Source organism: Ischnura elegans, chromosome 12 (genome assembly GCF_921293095.1).
Source record: "Ischnura elegans chromosome 12, ioIscEleg1.1, whole genome shotgun sequence".
NCBI lineage: Eukaryota > Metazoa > Arthropoda > Insecta > Odonata > Coenagrionidae > Ischnura > Ischnura elegans.
Window position 1 is genome coordinate 11,733,179 of NC_060257.1, and position 18,346 is coordinate 11,751,524.

At 40.9% G+C, this 18,346-nt stretch overlaps 1 long non-coding RNA gene across 1 annotated transcript in view; it reads left to right on the forward strand.

Moving 5' to 3' along the window:
• Positions 1-8,188: 8,188 nt before the first annotated feature.
• LOC124169349 overlaps positions 8,189-18,346 on the forward strand; it is a 148,899-nt gene continuing 138,741 nt past the window's right edge. The window contains exons 1-2 of the long non-coding RNA XR_006867101.1: positions 8,189-8,273; positions 9,187-9,249. This is a non-coding gene — a long non-coding RNA (uncharacterized LOC124169349). The remainder of the gene's footprint in view (positions 8,274-9,186; positions 9,250-18,346) is intronic.

Genomic DNA, 18,346 nt, shown 5'->3' on the forward strand with positions numbered 1-18,346 from the left:
AAAATAATTTTAGAGAATTTAAGTAACTATTCAGAAGAATTACTCATTCTGATATTATTTATTCAAAAAACGATAGTTAAAAATCCGATTTGCCAGTAGATGAATTATAAATATTTATGGTCTACCGTTACTTCTATCACCCGTCACTGTTAAAATTTGGTTTTCCTGAGATTTACTGCACGTTGTAGAAGTTGGCCAATGTTTATTTTCTTCCAATATTAGATAATTTCAGTTTAAGAATGTCATTAATGGCAGAAACTGAACATTACTCTTGGATACCGCAGGGGAAAAAGGATTCACGCCAATAACGTACCTTTTGTGTTGAATTTATGCAGCAATTAAAAGTGAACCTTGAAGGAGTGAACAGTAGCTTAGAGGACAAATATGAATTGCGATACATCTCAGCCTACTTAAATACCATAGGAAGAAATTCGCTGGGGAAGGAAACTTATCACAATCTCCAAATTTGCCCGTCAATCAACTGTCTGCCTCTAAGTCACGTACAGAATACATTAAATGGTATTTTTTTATTCTCATACCACCGAAAATTGTTCTCATTAACCTTTTACATCGGGGCTTTCTAAGTCCCAGGCGGGACTCGAACCCGCGACCTCTTGTTTGGCAGGAGAGGACGTTACCCCGCCGCCAACGAGGCCGATAATATTTTGAAAAGACAGCAAGAGTGATAGGAATATGTTTCGTCTTCGAGGTTCTAGTTCCTCCTAGCTACCCTGAATCCTCTCTAATACGAGTTCCGAAGGGTTGGCCCCCCTGCAGTTTTGTGTATAGATGGGGTCTGTCGGTTCGCCTTTCTTATCCCCAAGGGGAACGACCCTTCTATCCGCCCTACTGCCGTCCAAGGAGCTACAGCCCTCACCCCACTTTGTGCCGGCATCGCCACGCCAGGGGACACCGGACTGCCATATACCCCAAAGCCGAAGACCCCAATGCAAACCTCGGGTCTGGCTTCCAAAGCTCACGGACTTATACGAAGCCCAAACATCCGCTGTCCTTATCTCACTCAACCCTAGTGTCTTTCTAATTGTCCCTTATCTGCATTTTCAAGACTCGTTTCCACCCTGTTGTACACGTAATGAATACAGTATAATTATGTAGTGTTGTTGCAGTATGTTTACTCGGTTATTATGACTGAATTTCTATGCAGGAGGGAAGCCTTTATAATTCCGTTTGTTATGGAGGACACAACGAAGGGTCACGAGTTAACGTTTCTTGTGACGGACTGGGTTTTGCACTCAAAGGTTGTGGTGTAAGCTCCGAGTTTGGTGTCTTGGTATTAAAAAATCCTTCATGTATCAAGATATGTGCCCGAGATCATCGCGTAGTAATAATTATAAATTATGTTTAAAAATACTAGATCGGTGGCGGCGGGGTGAAGTCCTCGCCTGCCAAACCAAAGGTCGCGGGTTCGAGTCCCGCCGAGGTAGGTTGCCCCTATCCAGGGCATGGAGTTTTGTGTGCGTTTGATTGTTGTACATAATCTGAAAACCCCGATGTAGATAAACTCGGATGGGAATCTCTGTCTGACCGTAGATTGAAAAATAGACTAAACCTTTTAGATAAATTCAAGAGCAGTGTCTTTTCTGACGAAGTTAACCATATCTTGCGGACGCCAACGTACTACGGAAGATCAGGTCATATAAATAAAATAAGAGAGATAGATTGCAGAACAGACAGATTCCGAATGTCATTTTTTCCTCGATCAATAAGAGATTATAACGGCAGAAATAGACCTCGTAAATAGATTGCATGACTTGTAGTGTAGCCTACTAACCTATGTAAAACTTAAAGCATGTTTCTGAATTTCTATTCTATATTCTATTTCTAACAGCATATAGTAGTATAGTTTGTTATTATACGGGACGTATTTTGGACGGTGTGGTGTGCATGTGGGAGTCCAAATGCATGCTGCATGCTGGTGATTGATCACCCCCTGCCAAACACCCTAGAGGTGGCTCGCAGGGTATTATGTAGATGTAGATGTAGAAGTCCGAATAGTGCTGTTTTCGGTGGTGTAGAAATTCGTAAATAAAATAAATAAATAGATAATAATTTGCTCTCAGATTTTGAAAATTATGTTTAGTTGATATTGCACGGCAATATCGTTTAGGTTAAAGGTCAGATAAAATGCCTGCGAAACCGCGACCGTGGTATTGGCCGGCAATGACATTATTTTACTCGTTATAGTGCTAAAATTTGCCTCCGTTGGTCTTCTATAGACGTATTTTTAGTGAGAAGTTGAAAACTTTAACAAGAAGACGGAACAACGTCATAGGTCTTATCTTGAGAAGGAGCAGTAGCGTAATTAGGGATAGGCTCTGGAGGGGGGGATGGAATGGTCGGGGTTGGCAACCCCCACCCCCAGGCAACGCGGTCCGCGAAAATTAAAAACAAAATGGCATGCCTGGAAATACATTTGACATCATTTTGGCACTAAAGATTTAAATTTAAGCAGATACAGTTATTACATGAAAAATACTAGATAATAATTTTAAATAATTTTTAAATTTCTCTGAGGCTTTGGGGGGGGGGGGAGGGTATATCTCCTTATCTCCCACCATAGTTACGCCACTGAGAAGGACATTGCTCTGATTGATTCCAAAATATATTTGGGCCAAGTTTTAACTTTAACCATGTGAATGTATGAGGCTCCAATAGTCAGTTTACGTCCCAAATAGCCTACCAATCGTGCTAAAAAACGGTTCCACGAAAAAAGCTGTTTCTCACGCACCAGTTCCCTTTCTCCCCTCTTGCACCATCTTACCCTCCGTGCCCTGATTCGCTGGCGATGTCGGAAGACAGGGGAGTGTGGCAGGGAGCGGTGAAATAAGGAAGGATTTTGGGCACCCGCCCCTTTGCTCCACGTATATATAATGCTCCGTGGCGAGACATACCTATTGTGCCTCGTCTCTCTAAAGGATATAAAAGAAGTGTTGGGGAGTGTGGGGGAAAAAAGAAAAAAAAAACCAAGGTAGGTAAGGCAAAACCCCAGCTTGCTCCGAACGACTATCTCAGACTCTTTTCAACCCACGCTCCCGCTTATTCTTCTCCTTTTCCATCGCTTCTTTCTCCCCCTTATCTTACCTCAAACCACACAAAAAACCACCAAATCTACCCCGAAAGGTTTCCTCTAAGATTTTTTTCGGAAAATACATCTAGCCCTTTGTCGCGCTCAAGATTTTCGATGGACAAATTGTGGAATCGAATTTCGATCACTGAAATATTACGTTGAAAATTGGCGCAGCTAAGCTTCCAGGTTGTCCAACGCCGGCGAAAATGTTGTCCCGAAAATATATCGACGCGGTGGATAACCTGGAAGGCTTGCTGCGACTACTGCACCACTCCTCGGAAGTTTCCATCAATGTGTGGACAATCGTTTGATAGCTGGAATTGAAATGTTCAACTGCTACATCGATAACTTTCGATTACCTACAATACCTAAAATTCCATCAAAAACTCCTTTAGTAGATGTAACATCATTAATTTCACCATGCACGACCGCCATTCCTCTATAAATAGGTACGTCATCCTTTTTCCCTCCGTCTCTGAATTGCAAAAAGAGCAGATGAGGTGATGCTAGTGAAATAATACGTAATATCCGAATTTACATAATATTTTTTAGGAGAAACGAAGACGTGCCTATTTATAGACGAATGACGGTCGTGTATGGTGAAATTAATGATGTTAATTCTACTAAAGGAGGGCTAATGGTGAGTGGATGGAGTTTGCCAGCTTATGTCGATGCATGTGTCTTTAGGACCAATATCACTTTTGTATATTTTTAGTTTATTTTCTGTTTTTAAGTTCATTTGTTGTTTGTTTTGTTTATTTGTGAGCATGTTTGTTTTTATTTTGACTTCTTTTATTTCTTTGTTTGAGACGATGCTATGGTGACAAAAGATAAATAAGGAATTGTTAAGGAGAGAGCCATCTTGAAGTGGATGTAAAATAGGATTTTAGAATAAAACAGAGTGTCAAGTGATATTTACATTGAATTTGATCGCTGTGCTACGTTAATGTGATTTGGAAGAATGAATGGGTCACACAACTCTTAATCCTTTTCCCATGTATCGCTGGAGTTCCTACCAAATTTCTTCATTGCAATCTACAATAAATCACCATACTCCCTGCTCCGAACATTTTACCTTATCATAAATACGGGTACGAGGACAATGAGGGTGTGATGAAGCATGTCTCCTCTAAGACACATTAAAATCGGCGACTGTTTATCCCTTAAATACCGGTGCGGTTTTTTTCTCCCACAGCTCCCACATGAACACCACACCGTCCAAAAAACGTCACGTTCACAAGGGTGATGCCTCGTTCACATTAAGATTTTCCGAGCGATCGTCCCAACGATAGTTGGCCGAACTAGCCGTGTGAATGCATGTTCCGACAATAGCTCACGTAGTTCCGAACGTTGCCATTTTACGATGGTTAGGCGCTGGGAGACCGGAAAAGGAAGCGATAAGAGAAAGACGAAAAGCTCGTGAAGCTCTATTTTTTTTCATGGATTTGTCCTATGTAGGAAGAATATGGGCGGAAGAAAATTAATTTGGTAAATACACGGTGAACACAGTGATACCTTGTCCCTGCATATCTCAACAGCTTTGCTAACCGTCAATTTCCCGTTCACTTTAGATATCATCACTAGAGGGCAGCACAGGTTTTAACCATCGTCGTGTGAATGCACGATAGTTCCGACAGTCGCTGGAACAATCGTAATGTGAATAAGGCATGAGATAGACGGACAAAAACCAGTTTGGTGGGAGAGGGGATAGACCAGAAGCTATTAAGTAGCTAAGCGATGCTGCCAGATTACCATGGAAGTAAACAACAAATGTACCACCATGGGGATCTAACATCACCCCGTGCCTGTAGTTAAGGGCTAGTAAGTAATAGATGCGCCGAAGCATTTCGTGGGCCGTGGTGGTCTTATCAGCGTCTCCCTCCGAACGCGTCTCTTTATGTCGCCGTTGCGGGAGCAAACGACTTCGGTTGTGGGGTGAGATGACTTCCGGTTCCTCGGTGTCGGCGGCGGGGCAATGGCGGGAAAGCGACAAGAAGGAAGTGGGGTGGGGAAAGAAAGCGGTTTGGGATGGCAAGAAGCGCATGTGGAGGAATTGCTTTGGACTTGTATGACGATTCGAAACTGTCGTTCACGTATTAGGCTATCCATGACTTGACGCTCACATTCTCTATCGCAATCGGGAATGGAGGACTCATTTTACCGTAACCGTACATTCGGGTAAATATTTAAGTCTCATTTACCTACGTTTGTCTAATTTAGCCATTTTCCTGAACCCTATTGGATGTAGCGACCGGCACAGCCAAACATAATATTGTTATCATATTTGTCGATAATATCCGCTAACTTAAATTCAAATGACAATCGATAACCTAAAATAAAAACGAAAAATTGATTACCATCGATGATCTACTGGTTAAGGGCAATCTATGGAAAGACATTTTACATTGACTTCGCTTCAATGGCGAAGTTAACAATATCTTACGAACGCCAACATACTACGGTAGATTAGATGACGTTAATAAAATAAGAGAGATAGACAGTAGAACAGACAGATTCAGGATGTCTTTTTTCCATGGTCATTAAGAGATTATAACGGCAACGTTAGAACTCACAAATTGAATAGATAACTTTGTAGTGTAGCCTACTAACTTATGTATACTTTGATGCATGCTTCAGAATTTTATTATTATTTCTAACAGCATGTGGTGGTATAATTTTTTAAGTATTCGTAACGTTTTTTGGAGCTTTCGGTGTGCATGTGGGAATCCAATTGCATGCTGCATGCTGGTTATTGATCACCCCCTGCCAACACACCCTAGAAGTGGTTCGCAGGGTATTATGTAGATGTATCCATCTGCATGAATTTTTGACATGGTATAACTCACGCATGAATGACTTGCTACGTCAAATTTTCGTTTTTATATTGCTAACTAGCAGTTTTATTGTAAGGGTAGCATGTTTGGACGTTTATGTTAAAGGCTAGGATGAGTGCTAAATGCCTGTTGTGGAATCGTCCCGTGCCAATCACCATGGTGGTGGCTTGCACGATACCTCGTAGATTTAGATAAAAATTAATTAATTTTCTCCCAATGATTCAAACCGAAGGATGGTATGAATTTATTGCCTCGCTAACAAGTGGCGAGCGACAATAGATGGGCAATCGAAAATAAAATGACTATCGATAACCTAAAATAAAAAATTGATTACCATCGATGATCTAGTGGCTATGGGCAATCTATGGACAAATTACTTTGGCTTCGCTATCGCCAATCAGTAGAAACTTTAAAATCGAGCCATATCGACAGTTAGTTTACAATCGAATACAGTTTATACCATTGTTAATTCGCATTCGACCATAAATTATTGCTGTTGGAGTAGCGATCGACTTTTTAAGTTAAGCGGAATTGCGACTTACGGTGTAGTCATGGCAACAAAAAAGTCACACTTAAGCTAAACGACTGCTAGTTGCTGGAAGGCGTGGCTGATTTTGAAAAGCTTGCGCTAAGCAGTCCAATTGCTCCAAGTACGCTTTATCTTCATTCATGTTCAAGAAGGAAAACCGATGCCCGAGCATAAGCCCTCGGGAAAGACGCATTCATAGGCTGGAGGGATGAATGAGGTTTTTTTCCCGTTCGGTTTCGCTTTCGGCGGGGCTTGCCCTATTCTATTTCTTCGTCCGCCCCACCCTCCCCTTCCAACCGTTCAAACTTTACCCCAACCCCCGTGACCTTTCCTTTCCTCGCGTCCTTCCTCTTCCCCTGCCACCAGCCCATTTTCCACTTGAAGGACTTCTCTTTTCTTCCCTTTTCCTCTTTGGCTCCTGTCTTTCTCCTTTCAACTCATTGTCTTCGACTTCCCATTTCAAGACGGGATAATACCACCACGCATGCAGCAGATAAATACTCTACGTCCGTTTATTTTTGCGCGAGCATGCAGGCGGTTAAGTTCCAGGTAAAATTCAAAATGCTAAAGCCATTCACGGTGATCGTGACTTACGTTTTTGCGACATGCGTACAAATTACATTCAAGCCCGCAGGAGGTATGAAATATCATCAATTTCAACCGTTATTATTATGGGAAAAAAGACAAGTTGACGAAATAGTGATGAGTTGAGGTATTTTGAATGCACAATCAACGCCAAAAGGAATATGTAGATGTATATTCCGGGTATGATGTAGATAGATGTAGGGGTGAGGTGATCACAGTCACAGAAATTCATTCACCAAAGTCTTCCTCAATGGAGCCATAGGCATTTGCAAAGAGTGAGTAGCAAACTCAAAGAGAAAAGCATCTTTAAAAGCATCACAGTTCAGCTATCAAAATAATAATACCAGAGGACTCATAGTACTAACAGAAGGAGGAGGATTACTCAACACATTGGCAGAAAACCTAATGAGTAGTTGGTAAGTTTTGCCCCTGAATGAATACGGTAGTACAATTTGTTAGTGCGCGTAAGTTTTTTTTTACCAAGTGGTGTGCATGTGGGAATCCTATTGCATGTTGGATGCTGGTGATTGATCACCCCCTGCCAAACACCCTAAAGGTGGCTCGCAGTGTAATATGTAGATGTGGACGTAGAATACACATTTAAGTCATTATAAAGGGTTTAATAATTAACCGAAACGTTGGCGAAGAATTGCATCTTTAATTTTTTCAAATCGACATCTGCACTCCAATACACTCAATCACAATAACAGTGAGTAAGCTAAGTCCTTGTTCGTGTGTAACATCGTCGATTATCCTTCTTAATCACTGAAAATAATCTCGTGCACTGCCTTGTGGGCGCCGGTATATATTCCACGCATTGATATGACCGAATATGATGACCGCGTAGGTAATAATCAACTCACCTCTGAAGACATTCTCTTCTATGAGGTGTTGCCTGAAAGTTTGGCTCTTTATCTTAGGACGAATCTTAGGATAAGAACCCCAGCGAGAAAAGGCGAACCTTGGGGAACCAGTCAAATCTGTTGGGATCGAATATAACCTTGGGCGACCGTCAAATGTTTCTAATGGGTTAGGTGGGTTGCTATTCCCCCTGCGTTGGCGGCGAATTTGATTTCTATTGCGCGAGCACTCATGAGTCGTACCTTGAGACATCCAGCGCCTCACGTCGCGTCAGAGCTCAGTAAGCCGCTAGCAGTGGGTGGGAAAACATTGGTGTCGTCTGGGCAAGTTCCCCGAAACATTTCGGCGTATACTTTGTGTTGCGAGAATTTATCAGGTAAGATTATTGTTTGCTTTATTTACAGTGCGATATTTTAAGATAATCACGAGGGTTGAGACGAAATTGTTTTCTACCTAATAGGGTGGTTTCCTATTATTTTTTTATTGCCTAAATCGAAAGATTATTACTCCTGGAGTACGCATTTCACGCTTTTAAATTTTTAAATGACGATATCTATTTTTCGCGATTAAACGAAAAGTGAAAATTTTCAAGCGTGCGAAAACGCGACGGCTACGTAGGAATGATGGGAAAAAGGTCCGTGTGGCATCGTTCTGATTCCCGCTGCCGCCCTGTGAGGTGACCTTGAGGCGAGGCTTGAGCGCTGATGCGACGCAGGCTGCTAGCAGGTAGCTAGTACCCTGCTACCAGGTAGCGCTTGGCTTAATTATGAATTATTACTACCTTATCAAACGAAGGAAACTTTCCGACCTTCAACAATTTTGATAAGTGATTATTAAGACATGTTTTCCTGAGCTCTGTGCCTCATGCATGCATTGGTAATCTCAGACGATGCAGAACTCCTATCTAATCGTTTAGCATCTAGGTCCCTGTGACGTCACTTGGAGTGGCATCGCATGGGCGCAAATCTGGCCTTTTTCAAATGAGGTTCAAATTGACCATTGCAGTTCGTCTAAACTGGAATTTCTAAAACCAAATAATTTGTATATTATGAAAACCCTAATGGTGGGTAACGAATAGCAATCAATGCATTTCGTTTTCTTTGATGAAGGAAACTACCCTATTCATAGAGGTCAATTAGAGTCAATCGGTTTTCCTGTCTACCAAACACATTATTTGTACTAAGTAAGTACCTATTCGCACTTTTTACCGTTTCGGTTTGTGTCGGAAAAATAGTTTATAAGCTTCTTTTATCTTTTTAATGCAGTAATATCTCTCGTTTTCTTTTCAGGTCTGTGGACAGAACCAAGAAGTTGTCCTGTTGTGCCTTCTGATATTGGAAACGGAGTCATTGGTGAGTGTTTTCTTTTTATGTTAACTTGTGTTTAGTACTCTTTGATGGCCTTGTCGACGAGATGGCTTAACTACTTGAAAAACTTACAGTGTGACTGTTATCCAATACTCACTCAAGTGGACATAGTGAATGTTGCGTTTTAAAACTCCTCCCAGTCTGGCCAACAAAACGGGAATGAGAGAACATAGACGATGTTTCTTAAATAATGACGACTCATCAGGAATTGCAAGACATTTAAATGACGAACACCATTGGTGCAATTTTGATGCAAAAATTTTACATGCGCATGACAAGGGGCGGAAACTGGATTTCTTAGAACAGTTTGAAATTGCGAATTGCCCCGCTGATTTTAAATTATGTAACGACCATATGTTCCCATTCCTCTCACCCCTTATGAACATTACCCTACCTCCACCCCATCGCCCATTGACGTCATCAGTAACCTCGGAATTAAGACACACACCATCCCCCCTCTTCCTCCCCCCTCCTGAAAAACCTATAAAAAGGCTGTCACCCAAGGCTATGTACCTTGACAATTGCACAAGTTGCCGAAACCATGGTCGGTGAAAATAAAATGGTGTGGAAACAGACAAGTTGTTTTAATAAGCTTTGATAGAAAATATCCAATGATGTTGTGGGCGAAAATCAGAGATCATAGTTGTGGATAATTCAAGTGAATAATTGTAAAAGTAATGCATTTATATGCTCTTGGAATTGGCCGCTGTGTCACTTACACCGAGTTAACCGATTTCATTGCAGCATTTATTTGCTAAAAGTTAGAAAAGAACGGAGAACTACGGTCCTTGGGGTTTTGGGGAACTTACTTAAAGTTGTGTAATGTTTTTTGGGTCTATCTACTTCGAGAAAGCAAACCACTAATAGCTCCTTACATTTAGCTGTACTGCCGTTCTCTCTGGTTGATCTCGTACTCTTGAAAGAATACTCCTAATGCCACTGATCGTCACAGGTTGTCGGATTAGTTTCGTTACACGTAATGAGCTATTTCAGTCCATGTAGGTATTTATCACTGGCCTAATGTTGGCTTTTTATAATCCCTCTCGTTTGTTTTACGTTAAGCGTTGCGTAAGAATTGAAAAGACAACTTAAATTAATTCCGCATGGGCAAGAGGACTGTCCCTGATTGATGCTTAAGCGTTAACAGAGACGAAAAAGGTCAGGACGAAAAGATTACCTCTCTTAAATATCATTCAACTTTGCTAACACAATGGTAACTCTACGTGATACACTGAAGGAAGACTTTAATTCAGAAATAATGAGAAGAAATAGGTAGCAAAATCCTACGGAAAAAATCAGCAAAACGTTTTTTTCGCCTGATGAATTGGAAAGATATTGTTTTTCTCATTTCTAATTGCGCGGACCTTGATAACTTAGGGTTTAGTGAGAAGTTTATCTCGACTGTTCTCCTTCTACGCTAATCATACTCGGCGCAAATTTTTCTCTAAGGAACGTTAATGCTGGAGCAGGAAGTCATTCCAGGCAAGAAGATTATCTAATTTCAGGGAGAGTTCGTGACGAAGGATTTCTTTTCATTTCGTAATTGAAGTTCTGGAACAATTCTTGGGAGAATTACTTTCCTCTAATTTTCATCTCCATAGGTGATGAAGGTACAGATGTTAGATTTGTATCTAGCGGGTCTTTTTCTGTCGGGAACTTAATTCAAGACTCGGATAGCATGGCGTTTTTTTTTTCTAAAAATGTACGCTTCTCTTGTTTGTAGTTTAATTGTTGGTTCTTGGTGACTTTTCCTTCATTGAGTGTATAGCTTGTAGGGTCATAAGAGAGGTTAGTAATTACTCATGTCTTGCTATCGTAAACTTCACGTTTTCCAAAAATTTGAATTCCATTGCTTTTGAAATAAACCTATTTGTGCTCCTGGGGAACAACGGGTATTACTTAGCAAATTACTCCGTAGCATATAATATGTAACTTATTAGAGAAAAAACTAAATATTTTTACTGCTTATCTGATCGGTACGGCACAGCTGTGCAGGGTTTTGGACTTTTGAAGTTCAGTTTTCTTCACTGTAATCCGTAATGCGTCCTCCGACAGATAAATCCGATTTTTTGCGGGATTGGTGATCTAACAAAAAAATTCTATACGGAATTGTAGCTCAAGAAATATTATGCTAATACCTGTTTAAATGCCTGCATTTCTACATGGAGTATAGGCTATTTCACGGAGTGCAAGTTTTACATTGTGAACTAAATATTTGAAACCATGTTATTTACGTGTGAGATTATACATTTAATCCAAGATGGTCTTTGTACGAATACTTAAAACTACAGTGAGTGTTTCATGGCTATGAAATTTTGTAAAAAAAATGCTTCAACAATAGTTAGTATCGCTTTTGTACTTTGTACGACGAAGAATTTGGCGTCGCGAAATACTATTCGGAGCTTATCTTTTGGTGTGAATTCTGCATTTTGAACGCAACCTTGAGGTGTCCCGTAGGAGGCATGGTGCAATTCTGTTTGGAGTTTTTGGCGAGAAGTCTTACAACCTTGAGGTGGCCCGTTGAGTTCGCATGGCTGAAAGATTTATTTTCTTTTTCGTTGACTCCGCGCACGCACCGATGTATTTGTGCCATTCTTCGGGACACCAGGAAGGCTGCCTAGGAAGATGCACAATGGTCCCACTCTGGCGGACAGATGGTCACAAGGATGTTGGAAAGGGGCGAGGATGGAAAGAATCGTTGTGCAGTCTAACGGGAGGGTTTGTTTAGTGTAGTCAAGCGGAAAGGACGGCTAATAAAATGTTTGGTCTCCCCGACACATTCAGTTTGACTCATGCTCAGTTCCGAGGCTCATTGAGTTAGTTATTCATAGTTAGCATTCGCCTTGCTCGTTGTTTTGTTGGGAGACGTAGATTGAAATATTCCATTTCCTTCAGTCAAGAGTAGAGTTTGAAATACAGGCTTAAGGATTCATAAAACAATAAAAAGTTATGGTACTTTTTCACGCGATGTATTCAATACGACCGGTTTCGTCGCAGAGGCGACATCATCAGGTACAGAAATCGTTGTATTAACCATATATAATAGTATATAATAATATAATGTAATAATAATTTAATAATGTAGTAAATTTCTACATATATAAAGTAGTTAATATCTGTACCTGATGATGTCGCCTCTGCGACGAAACCGGTCGTATTGAATAAATCGTGTGAAAATGTACCATAACTTTTTATTGTTCAGAACGGATTTTCACAAAGTAAAGCCAGAAACAATCAAAGTTAAGGATTCATTCTAGTTTTACCTAAATAGTTTTTGAAAGTACTACTTTCGCGTTGATATTTTAAGGATTTAAACGAAATTTAAGCCAAGGTTAATTACATGTATTTTCATCAGAGAAGAAAATTTTCCCTTTTTGGAATATGCGGTTTTCTATTATCCAACTAATTTTACGTTATTCATGGCATAATTCTGTAGAACTCGGAAATTAGTATTGTACGGTGCTTAAGTTTCATTTAAATGGTGATATTTAAGCCACGGCGTAATTTTTCACCTGTCAATTCATGGTCGTAACGATTCGAATACCTTTGTTGCTGTACATTTTTACGGCACTGCCGACCATCATGTTGTCTCTCTCGTGAATTAGTTCTTGGGCGTCTAAGTTCAACGTATGTTTTGGTGGTGTTTACGCCGTTGTTGCGAGAAATTGTTTATTTCAATGTTGAAGTTATGGGCTGAAGAATAGCTAACTATCGGTTTGATTAGTTTTTCAACAAACTTAATGCAGTTTTCGACCACAGATAGAAATGCATTGCGTGGTAGCACCTAATATTGAGTCACTGTGTATTAAAACAGTAAGGGCGTAACAATGTATTTATGAATATAGGGGATATACGAAGGTACCTCTGCTTTCCTTCTATGACGATGGGAATTCATGAAAATTATATTGGTTTGCACATTAGTGACGCCTTCTATTTACCATCATCTGATATTTACTTATTCATAGCATTCACCTTTTTGTTGTGGCTTTGTAAGAGGACTTGGATTGCGATATTCTCTGTCCTTCATCCCGAGTATAATGTGAAATACAGGCTTCTTTCTTTTAGTTTTACCTAAGCACAATTTAAAATACTGCATTCACGTTTTTGTTTGAATGATCCCAAAAATTCAAGTCTAGGTGCATGGATAAGGTTGTATTCATAATTTTGTAGCATTGCATTTTTATCCCTGCTTTTGTACAAAGATAAAGGATTACGCGCTGTTCTTGACTTTCGCAGCCCACCAGTTTCCGCCGTGAACTCCCTTGAAGCAGCTGTTCTAATGTTTGGTAAATTTAGGGCAGAGGTGCACGGATAGAAGTTGGGATGAGACACTATTGGGGCAAGCTTCATCTAGCCTCTCCCTCTATTTACACAGGGCAGTGCCGTCTCATGCACCTTTACCCCCTCCCCCTTCTGCCGCCGGTCACCATAGAGACTCAAAAGCCATTGACCTCCGGCCTTCGAGCCACGTTCCCTGTCCCACTCCTGCACCCCCTACTCCTGTCCCTTCGCCCTCAACTGTCCTCCGAACCTAGACCTATTGTCATACTGTACGTGCTACAGCCGTTTTCCTGACCCAGAATGCCGATGGGATGGGTGTGAAGCAGGAAAAAATTATTTTCCCCCTCAAACGAAAAGATTAGAATCTAAAATCTACCTCGTTGGTTTGCCTTACGGGATTTTTTTTTCCATCGGTCACTTCAGGGCTTGAAAATCGGTAGCAGGGAGGGTTGGAAGAGGGAGTCATGGGAGGAGAAACGGGTCAGCTGATGGGTAGTTTTTCGGGGAGGGATAGTGGGGATGTGTACGTTGAGTGGTGCTCTGAGACAAGACCCATCTTCGACACGTGGCCACGTCGGATGGCTTTCCGGCCGCGTGTGGAGCAAACAGACACGGTAGGTACACGGTGGCGCATCTGTATATTGGTACCACGAATATTACAAAACAGGAGTCGGTCTCTAAATGCAATGTCAACGTCCACGCATTTGAATGGGTTTACAAAAGTCGCCACTCTGACGGAAAAAATTGATCCGAATTTCATATACATCTACAAAATACCCTGCGAGCCACCTCTAGGGTGTTTGGCAGGATGTGATCAATCACCACCATGCAGCACTCCCACATGCACACCACACGGTCCAAAAACGTCACGTATACCAACAAATTATGCTACTATATGCTGTGAGAAATAATAATAAAATTCAGAAACACACATTAAGTGTTACATAAGTTAGTAAGATACACTACTAGTCATCTAATGTATTTATGGGTTCTAAAGCTGCCGTTATAATCTCTCATCGATCTTGGAAAGATAGACTTTCTGAATCCGTCTGATCTACAGCCTTTCTCACTTATTTTATTTATATGGTCTGATCTTACGTAGTTTGCTCTCGGGGAAATGAGATATAATTAGGAATATTAAATGAAAATCATACACTTGATAATTTTAGCTATCGAATTCATTACTTTTCAATACTATTCCTTGCAATTACAAGCTCTATCCTGCAAAATATTGGAAAATAGCGGATCGTATAGCAACGAACACCGCGCTGCGGACATTTACATTAAAATGCGATCGAAGTGGCAATAGAAATTATTCTGCTATGGGATGGAATTGGGTCTACAACATGCAGTCCCCTTGTTTGGTAACACGAGCATTAAATTGAAATATTTTGCGGTCGACATCAACTATTCTTGCTTAAAGTTAAGATACCCGAGTTAATAGAGCTAAATCTCAGTACCTGTTTGCTAAATTGCAATCAAATGAACAGCAAATGAAAGGAAATTCACTCCTTCGTTTCTTCAATATTTCCACAAAATCGCCCTCAAATAAGCCATATATTTAACCAGCATTGCACGAAAAAATGTACGTATGGTCTTATACGCTGGGGAACGAATATTACAATGATTTATATACCGGTCGACATTAACTATTCTTGCTTAGAGTTAAGATGCTCGAGTCAGTAGAGCTGTATCTCGGTAACTGCTCGCTAGATTACAATAAAAAGAACTTTAGATCAAAGGAAATTTATTCTTACGTTTCTTCAATATCATCATAAACTCGCCCTTCTGTAAGCCATTTTTTATCCGCCATTGTATGAAAAAAAGGTATCTACATCTACGAGATAACGCGCAAGTCAATATTAGTGTGTGTGTACCTGGCTTGGAGCACTCATCTAGCCTTGATTAGACACGCGCTCGCTTGCCGGTGTTTTGCCGGACACACGGGAAACGGTAGATCTAACTATTTTTTCAAGAACTTCATTATGAATTGGCTTAAGAATCATTGCCGTAAAGGAACGGACGACTGTAAAAGGATATATATTACTATTTAAATTTAAAAATTAAAAGGATATATATTACAGTTAACACGTTCCCTGACGTGGACTTGTAGACGAATTCGCCCATTATTGCGCCAACGTGTTTTTCTTTCTTCTTTCTTTTTAATACTTGGATTCTTTCCACTTGGGTTTTCGTGTGTATTCGGCTATGCACGCCACGTTGGTCACGTCATGTACGTGTCGCCAAAGTAGCTGTGACCGACGGCATGCTATGAGCGACTCAAAGAAAGGCTCATTCCTCGGTCATAATGACCGAAGCGGCGTGAAGATGAAGCACATGTTTCGGTCATTATGACCGAAGCGGGACTGAACGTGTTAATTATTCATTTAGATGACGATGGTTGAGTCGTCCGTTGAAATGCTAGTGTTGTACCACTAATTAAAATAGCGGAAATTCCGGAGAGACACGAGTAATTCGCCGGGAAAGAATTAACTAAATTTTGCGTCCCTTGAAAATCGCGCTGTAGACACGCATATTCCCACACCCCCTGCGTGAAAGAGCCGCACCCAACGAGAAGAGAGGGCCAACCCAGCACCACGTGGCGGAGAGTGAAAGGGAAGACGAAGGCTTGGGCGCGGCTAGCGGCGCGGCGCACGGAGGAGACATTGATCGCATAGTATGTGCGCGCCTCCTGTTCCTCGTGGCACAGAGGGTGGTTGAGTTGGGAGTGGTTGGTTGGGAGGGTGGCAGGGTGGAAAGGGCGGTTGAGGTGGGTGGGGGGGAAGCTCCTTGCTTGAGAGGAGGGACGAAGACAGTGGGATGGGAAGAGTGAGATGGTTGGGAGGCTGGGAGAGTCTCGTATGGTGGGGGGAGATAAGGATTCTTCCGCAGAGAGGAAAGGGTCGATTTTCAGAGGGGTGCAGATTCGCATCGTTTTGGCCGCAAGAGATTTGCCATCGAAATATGCACTATAAAATTATATCTGGTGATTTTCCGGGTATTCTTCCGCGTTTATCCATTTTGTAGGACAATATTTCGCCAACGTTTCAGTTGGCTTCCCCAGGTACACTGAAGTGTCGATGCAGAAAGTTGTTCATCTTATATACACCCCGTTTGCCGCCTTTTTTGTGGAGGTGTGCCCTGATTGGTCAGGATCTTTGAAGACCCTTTTCCACGCGCTGACGAGATTGTAGCCGTCTTCACGGTTGAAGTTCTTTGCTGTTTTGGCGATTGTCAATTGCCTCCCTGATTATTCTCGGGTAGTAACGGCCTTCTTTGTTCAAAAGAGAGGCGTTGTCAAAGTCAATATTGTGTGTCGGTCCACTCCATTGGTGTTCCGCCACCGCTGACTGGGTGAAATGTCTATTTTTTACTGCCCTTCTGTGCTCTTGGACCTCTGCATCGACACTTCAGTCGACCTGAGGAAGCCAACTGGAACGTTGGCAAAATATTGTCATACAAAATGGATAAAAGCGGAAGAATACCCGGAAAAATAACCAGATATCATCATAATCTCTGCGGAAGCCTACTTAGAAACTACTTGGATGCGCTATAAAAGATTGACATTCTTTTTTTTTTGCAGTGTCTTGTACCAGATGATGGCTCAGTGAGCCGAAACGCGTTGTACGCATTAAAAAATCTTGTGGAAAAGTGCTTCGATCTTTTATTTATTTAAATATGTCTAACCTCCACCAATCTGAATCTGTTGAACTTATTGACATTCTTGTTTATTTTTCAAATTATTTACTAATCACAAAAAATGGCTTTCACCGTACGACTTGCTAGATAATCTCATGAATTTTATGTACAACCAGTACTTTTACAAAGTTAATTAATTTCAACATGTGCGCCCTTATTTGCTCGACAAATGTCCTGACATGCAATTCATATTTCTTCCCTAATGGTTTTCATTGCTTCATTCAACCCGGTCACCACGTAGTTCAGTATTTTTTTGTCTATAAACTTTGCTTTTGATGCACCCCCCACTAGAAAACAACATCTTATATTTATAGGTATGTTTTTAATTTCCCTCTAGGATTTGTTAATAAATGAATATACATTTACCACAACTGCTCGATAACTGCCAACTGTTTGACAGTTACTGTTTTTTTGCACCTTCTTCAAGGCTTGTAATTTCATTGTGAAGAAAAAATCAACTTGTAACGTTTTGATTTACTCCTTAACTTCACAAATATGTTTAATATACTTTATAAACACTTTCTATCAGTTCTTTCGGCGATTACATCGGGAGGGACAGCATGTACACCCGCACGCCACAACTTCCATTAGAACAATCCTTATTCTCTGCTCAGCGGCGTAAACAACAATTACCGTCCATTATCTCTTGACTCATTGTTTTTCTCCCATTAATTGTTACATTAACATTGAACTCAACATTAATTGTAACAAACAGGAACTCTTTGACGTAAATTATGTAAAAAATAATTTAAAGGCAAGCTTGGATGACTATCAAATGTATTAATATTCAATAATTTTGTTTTAAATTTAAAGCATTTATAAAATTCTATTCGGAAAGAGCGAAACTTGATTTTTAATCTAGTCTCTCCTCTGCTAAGTATTTTATTATCCCCGAAAGTTTCATCATATTTATAGTGACATATTTGCCAAGGTGGTTCTAGTATGTATCCACCCAAAGCTATAATACCATCATCACTACGCCATGCTTGCCGATCGAGGTCACCCTATGATCTGGTTAGGCAGAAGCAGCAGGTCACAAGGCGTCACGCAGCGCGTCTCTACTCCTCGTGTTGCCTATGCTCCAAGGGACAATGTATGACAC